This window comes from Apteryx mantelli, chromosome 3 (genome assembly GCF_036417845.1).
Source record: "Apteryx mantelli isolate bAptMan1 chromosome 3, bAptMan1.hap1, whole genome shotgun sequence".
NCBI classification, from domain to species: Eukaryota; Metazoa; Chordata; class Aves; order Apterygiformes; family Apterygidae; genus Apteryx; species Apteryx mantelli.
In genome coordinates, this window is record NC_089980.1 from 77,884,900 (window position 1) to 77,891,086 (window position 6,187).

Genomic DNA, 6,187 nt, shown 5'->3' on the forward strand with positions numbered 1-6,187 from the left:
GAATCTTTTCTTACTCTGTTCTGTTTCTTTGAGTGAGGAGAAATCAGAAATGTACCTTCCGTTCACATGTTGTCAGGAGGTGAGTGTGCCATGATCTATACAGTGGGACAGTATTTTGCTGTTGTTTTTTTTATTCTCTGTTCCCTAATGATTTCTGATATTTTGGGGCTTTTTTGCTTGCTCTTAATCACTGAGTTGACATTTTCATAGAGCTATCTGTATTAACCCAGTGACCTTTCCTGTCTAGTAGTAGTCAATTCAGAGTTCATCACTGTATATGCAGTTTTGGACTTTTTTTCTCATATTCATTGCTTTTTTAGCAACACTGAGTTTCATCTGTCATTTTATCACCAGTCAGTCAGTATCATGAGGTCCATCTGGAGCTCTTTGCAGTTGGCTTGTTTCTTTACAGCCTTCTGTAATTCAGTATCAGCAACCAACTTTATCACTTCATTTATTCACCTCCACTCTAGGTCAACTGTGAGCATGTTGAACAACGCAGGCCTCGGTGCTCCACTGGTAACCTGCCTGCAATGTGACTGTGCATTTGTACCTTTTATTTCTCATTTCTTAAACTGTCGTTTATCCATGAGCAAGTACTCCTCCCTTGCGCCTTCCCCTCCCCCAGCAACTGAATTTATTAATTAAGAATTTCGATGTAGATTTTTTTGGGGGGGTCTTTCTTATCCGCTTATTTATGGACTTCCTCAAAAAACTCTAGTAGGTTCATGAGTCATGACTTCTTTTTATAAAAAAAAAAAAACCCTGTCATCTTCAGTAATGGATTACTACAGTTAACAGTCCAGCTGTGTCATATTTGAGTTCCATTTCAATTTGTTGGTAAAGACCATCTGGTGCTGGTACCTAGGCAGGTTTAATTTACTCAGTTTGTGTTTCAATTTGAGACAGTTCCTCCAGAGTCACTCCTGTAACTTCCTGAAGAGTTAATATGCATGAAGAAAATTTAGTTTTTCTGTCATGGTCTCTTTTTTGGTCACTCCATTTATACATTAATTAATGGTCCTACAAATTTTCTGGCAGACCTCTACTCCTGAGAAGGGACTAACTATTTTTATGCTCTTCTAGCAAAGCAAAATCCTTTACTGGTCTGCTTGCTATAATCTTGCTCAAAACATGACAGTGGTCTTTTTTTCTCTCCTCTTTTTTTTGTTTTTTGTTTCTTTAGCTGTTTTTCCTCGCTTAGACATGGCCTTAAATTCTCAAAGGATACCTTCTGGTAGATTAAATAACAAAAACATTAAATTAATTCAGAGAGCCTCCACTACAGTATTTTTGCCACTTGCAAACACTTTAACCATTGGCTGACCTCCTTACCCCCATTTTTAGTTTTTCTTTTTCTTTAATGGCTTCTTCGTTTTTATGTAATTTCACTGAAAGGAAATGCAACTGTATGAGATTGGGGAAGGGGCTGTTATTGCTTCTGTAGTTTAGTATATCTTAGGTGTGACAAAGTGAAATCTCTGCAACATTTGGAACTGGAACCCATGCATTGCTCAGAACTAAGTCAGGAATTGCTTCACCTCTTATGGATTTCCTGGCTAGTACCTCTGTGAAGCAATTACGTGTTTAAATGTGTATTGGCTTCATACCTTATACAGCACATACCCACTCTATATAGGGATAATTGGAGTCTTTCACTGTTGTGTTTCCAGCACTTGATGCCTCTCTGATCTCTCTCAGTAGGTGAAAATCACTGCTATGCTCATGATTGGGTCCTAGTACTACATCCTTTCTATTTATGGATAGAATTTGAGTCCATAGGAATTCTGTGTTATTTCTCAGTCCTGTTAGTTTATCTGATTTAATCCAAGCATTTTTTAATGTACAGCAGTTCTCCTGCACATGCACATCTTACTCCCTTGCATATGTAATTTCTATCTGTTATTACTATGTTCTGTTGGCTATCTTATTTCTCCCCAGGTTTTTGATATGCCCATTATAGTAATTCTAATCAAACCCAGGTATCTGAGGTTCTGTTTGTCTATTTCTATTTTTTTGTGTGGTTAAAACATCATTCTGAACAGTGGGCTCTTCTGCATTTGTCTTTGGCTTAAAACTCTTCTGTAACCTTCTAAGTGGTAGCAACATGGTCCTGCATTGGCTTAAGTGAAGACTTTTTTTCATGTACAAATTTCCTCTCTTTCCTCTTCCAGAAGTTTCCTCAAGTGCCAGTGAATTCATACCTTCTGCACAACTTCTTTAGCAACCTTAGGGCCTTTTCAGAGAATGCTACCACTGATGATGTGATCTTTAACTTCCTACCTAGTCGATGACCTTGCTGTGTAGAAGAACAATAAAAACACATCCTCTCCCTCTGTATTTTTCTGATAGCTTATTGAAGTCAGCTATTTTTATCCCTTTAGGCCAGTCAGTACCCAGGAATCCCTAACATCGCAGGTGTGAAACTGTTCACACTATGGCCTGCCCCTTTCCTAACAACTAGGATCACTGTTCTGACCTCATTTAGGGGATCGTTTCTGTATTCATTAACTTAATGATGTTCCACCGTGAGACTTCATGCCACGTCAGCAGTATAGAGGAAGGAATACGCAAGGGTTGTTAATGATATCATCAGTGAATGACGCTGCTGAGTTCCTCCATATCGATCAGCTTCGTTTTGTGTCTCCAGGGGCCAAGAGCTGCCTGCCTGTGTGCACGCATGTCACTTGGATTAGGGTAGACAATCATATGTGACAGTCATGCAGGTATCTGGGAAACCTCTTAACTCTGCATAGAGTTTCATCAGCATTTTGTTTAATGTGATGTCCACCGGTCAGATGGTCTATTTGGTTTCTCCCTTTCCTGATCAGACCCCAGAGTTAAGAATGAAATATCTAGAAAACTTTCCTCACCTGCTGTGAACTCAGACTTCAGCCAACCTCTCTTTTTTACCTTGATAGCTCTCTTTGTTCCAAGGTCTGCGTGCTGTGTGCTAGAGCTCTCCTTGCTCAAACAAGGAACCCTTGCTGTGGTCTTAGATTTTATGCCTGTGACAAAGGTGTCTTTCAAGCTATTCCTGTTGTCTTCCCCACCCCAATCATTTCTGCTTTTACTGTTGCTTTTCTATTCCTCCTGAGAACAAAGGGAGGAGGGAAATCTCTCCCTTGATAGCACGTGATGCCTTTTGTGAGATGGCCTTTCTCTGTGAGTTCTGGTGGTTTGTTATGATCGCTTATTAAATACAGTCTCTTTTCTGCATGTCTCGCATAACATTTAATTTGCCAGTTGAAAACACTCTTCCTGAAGAAAAACTTTTAAGAGAAGCCTGAAGATCTTGGGGACATATTTGCTCACTAGTTGAGAGGTATGGAAAACACTCCAGCCTGCTATGTCTGTAGCTCATTCATGATCTGGTGGGCTGTGATAGTGCTGACTTCATGTATTGTTTCCAGTTAGCTAAAGAACAGTCCCTGAGCAACTCAGGTAGACTCTGTTGGGTTATAGCACCTGGACTGGTGTAGAGCTGTTGTGCACACAAGCTTCTGGTTATCTAAATCTCTGGCTGTTGTACAAACTGAGCAAGGGAAGTTGCTGATGCTGACACTGTCGGATTGCCCTGGAGCCTCGCTCCATGTCTAGCCAAGCCCCAATGGAGTGCTGAGGTCCTTGAGGAATCCTTGTAATTTCTTGTCTCTGAGCTGTGCTTAGGCTGTTTGTGTTTTCCCTTCTCCTGTGTATAAAGTATGTGTTTTGAAGCTCCTGACACAATAAGCATTTTGGATATAGTTTGTAGGATTGACAGTGTTGGCCTACTCTTTTGCACTATTATGTTAGGTATTACGTAGTAAGCAGAGTTCAAGAGTGTCCGATGTTCTGTGGAGTTTGCCTTTGAATGATGTGTTAGTAAAACAAGGCTATGTAAATTTAGCTCCAGCCATGTCAGTGCAGCTCTAAGACCTCCCTGTTCTCTAGCATGTTCCCTGTAATGCGATACTTGAAGGATACGATTCCCACCTTTGGGCAGCACCTTTATCTTTTAAATATTTTCCTTTTAAATTTTGCAGCCAGTCTCTGTTGGATTCCTTGCTGGAGTAGCTCCCAGTTCACAAAAGCATGTGCATTTTCTCATAGAGTTCAGTTTAAAAAGTGCCTGGAGCTCTGACAACTTAATATCATGCCAGTTGATATCAAGATGTGCATTGGTAAACCAAGGCAGGAGGTATTGTGCTCCCCAGACAGCATTTTATGATTTCTGTGGTTAATGTTTAGCAACGTATTATTTTTTTATTTCCCAGTGGTGCAAAACATTTACAGTTTCTCTTGAAACTGAGGTTTTTCTATCCTTGCAGGACTATATCAGAAGACCCAGAGAAAAGTTTGAACCACAGACTCCTTTTACTTTCAGTGCTCACGTCTTCCCTGGCTCCAGGTCACACTCAAAACCACAGGAAAATTTGCCACCATCCATTCGCCTACCCTCTTCTCAGTTTGTTCCAAGGTCTTCTATTGTTCCAACTTAAGAACCAAAATGAGAAAGAGTGAAGCAAACACCTATTTTCTCATTTCTGTTTAAGAAGAAAGAGTGTCTCTGGAGGGCCGGTATTATGCCAATTTTCGTCCTTCCAAGGGTGCATGTTCTGATGGGCTATTTCAGACTGACATTTCAAAAACTGAGTCTTGCTTGGCTTTTTGCTCTGACACTGGTCCTCTGCTTCATGACAATTTGATTATTAATTACTACTAGAAATATCTTCATGGAATGCACCCTTTTCCCTTCCAGCTTTGATTTTTTGAATCCTTATCTAGCACTTTCTTGTGTCCCTCCAGCTCAGAAACAGCTTCTTTTCTTTTTAAAATGGTAATGTTTTCTCTTTTTCCTCTTCCCACACCTTTTGTTGCCTTCTAATGCATCCATGATGTTTCAGTGTCCCAGTGACCTTGAAGGCAGCCATCCCATGCAGAAGTGAAGAGGGGCAGCTGTGCGCAGTTTTTAATTGTAACTCAGTAGTTAAGCTTCTGAAGACACTCAATATATTCAGGCTTACACTGACTGCAAACCACCAGCAGTTTTGTGTCTTTATGCTTTGTCTCTTCATTCTCTTAAATGATCATCCAAAGACCTGCTTAGAAATGTTAAACAACTACTATAATTATCCAGTCTTTCTTAAATCCTTTTGATCTGTGTCACACTTCTTAAAAATGCCATTCGTTTCTGAATGAAACAGCATGGGTATAAATGATCTTTTCTTAGGCTACTAATTTATTTCTCCTCTGACCTTTCTTATCACTTCTAAGTATTTACAGTGTCAGAAATACATTGGCTTGCCACATTTCAGTGCAGCTTTTATCTGCTTTTGGATTCATTTCATTTAATTGGTCCCTTATCAATGCACCTGCTATCTACCCTCCATCAACGAGGGTGTGAAAACAAGGAGGTAGCAATTTGTAGTGACATGTACAGATATTAACTTAATAAGTTAAGGCAATGGCTGAATCTTCAATATGAAGCCCTAATTTTCACTCTTATTTAAATCTAGCATAGAAAAACTTGTTTAGGTGAAATACATGCAGCAATTTTGGAAGACTTAGGGAAGTGTGCTGCAAAGTTCAGAGATAAACGATTAATTTGTTTCTAAGCTAGAAGTTGCTGCAAATTTTTTCTAATCTGGTGTTTACTTGTGTCCCTACAGCCCAGAAATAGCTTGTTATTATTCCTCTTCATATTGTCCTGAGAGTGTAGCTAGCTGGCTTTTGAAAAACGATGCAAGAAAAAGTTGAGTAGTCTTATATTGGAACAACAGAAAATGTAAAGTCAGCAGGATTGTTCAAGCTAATTGTCTCTGGTGTCTCATTGAAGTTTATAAGGAATGGAAGGGTCAGTTCTAGCTCTTATGGGCCAGATTTTCATAAGAGCTTAGCATATTATATTCTGTCTTCCTTATACTGCTGTGTTACAATGGAAACTGTTGGTTCTGAAGTGCTGAGGTTTTTTTTTGGTTTTTTTTTTTTTTTTTTTTTTTTTTTTTTTTTTTTTTAAACATGGTCCCACAGGCTCATGGAACAATATGACACCTGTACAGTAGGATACTGGTTGATGGATGGTTTAATCAGTTATTCTTTGTAGGAGTGGATTTATAGCAGATAGCATCTGTTTTGTTTTTCTTGCATGTTCAGTTGTATTTTTTAAACTTTATATTCATTATCCTTTATAGCTGCTATTGGAAAA